Raw genomic sequence first — 1,705 nt, 5'->3', positions numbered from 1 at the left:
TATTGTAATACCATTCAAAAAATATCTGTCAGTGCTTACCATATTCTATACATTATTGTAGGTACCTTTAATTAGCAAGAAGAAAAATTGAAAGGTCCCTGTCCTATGAAACTTAGCTTTCTAAATTAAAGATATAAAATTTCCAAATTGATTTTTTTGATAGTAAGGAATGGGTATATACAGTACAGTGGCTCCCAATAAATAAATAGTGACAGAACTTAAATTTACTGGATGGGGCCTGGCCAAGAGCTTTCCCAACTTCTCTAATTTCTTTTGTCTCAACAAGCTGAAGAGGTAAATAGCGTTATTAATCCCACTAGGCTCTGAGAAGTAATGTAACTTCCCAAAATAATTGGCAAGAGTTGGTGCTGGTTTTGACACACCATTTGGCCAAAGAACCTTGTACATCCTACACTATTACTGCAGCTAGAGGGTGGAGTCTAGATTTGGCAATTTATGTTGAACTTCTGTTTTCAGGCTGGTGGGTTCTGGGATACATACTGTGATGGGATTCAGCCGGTTCTGTAGAACCGATAACCTAAATTTTTTTGTTGGGTTTGGTGAACAAGTTGTTAAAATGGCACTTGTAATCAGGGTTCTCCTTTCAGGTGGGTGGGCCCAATGTGGAAATCACAAGTTTACATCCCTTACTCTTTGTTTAATGTTCATCTGCACAACAACATATTCTAAGTGCCTGTAGTAATGTTCATCTGTCCATAGGTTTAAAAATTTAAACTATGCTGGTAAAATAAAAGCAAAGAATATTGCAAGTGAGTGTGCCAATCAAGAAGCAATATCGAACATTGTAAATAGTTTTATTGTTTTTTGACTGGTACTAGTTAATATTTTTTCATTCATAATTTAACATTTTCTTAAAAGTTTGTGTACCTCTTTTATTCAGTATTAACTGTATGAAATAAACTGCCTTTTGTATATTGCTTTCTTATACTTAAAAATGAACTGGTTGGTAAATGATTTGAATCCCACCACTGGATACACCCCCAAGTTCACGATATGCAAGCATGTAGAGAAGCCCCAGAAAGGGCCTCCATGCACTCGGGGTGAGTATCACCCTCTGAAAGATGACAGCTGCCATCTACAGAAGCTTGTCACTCTGAGAAGTGAGGGAGAAGCCTAAAGAGTCAAAATTCAGGTGCTCGGATTATCCAAGCCACGTCTACTGGCCACCTCCCCTATCCCAAGCAGAGCTCCCGCAGGCTGTGCCTGGTGGGTGGGAGGAGGGCTGGAAAATGGCAGGATTTAAGAGGAAGTACTGTGACAGGATTTAGGGATTGATTGGTACGATGACCCAACTCAGCTTCAACAGACTCCCAGTCTGGCAGAGAGGGAGAATCGGGTCGTGGTGTGACCTGACTCCGGTGGGGCAAAAGCTTTCCCCGGATCATAAACAAATTCACTGTCATTGTGACTCAGAGTGACTTCATGGGACAGAGTAGAACTGCCCCCGTGGGGTTTTGGAGACTGGAACAGGATTCTACAAACTAACTGGAGAAAGATGGGGCTCCAACGGGGCGGAGGCGGACTTCAGCTTTAAAAAAAATAATTTGCTTCCACTTGTAAGGAGCCCTGGTGGTGTAGTGATTATGCATCCACATGGTCGGCAGGCAGGCAGTTCGAAACCACCAGCAGCTTCGCGGGACAAAGACTGGGCTTTCTACTGTAAAGAGTTGGTCTCAAAAAAAAA

The sequence above is a fragment of the Echinops telfairi genome, unplaced genomic scaffold (assembly GCF_000313985.2).
Source record: "Echinops telfairi isolate 266 unplaced genomic scaffold, ASM31398v2 ScPeMD7_7457;HRSCAF=8495, whole genome shotgun sequence".
Classification (NCBI taxonomy): Eukaryota; Metazoa; Chordata; class Mammalia; order Afrosoricida; family Tenrecidae; genus Echinops; species Echinops telfairi.
This window is presented reverse-complemented; position numbering follows the sequence as displayed.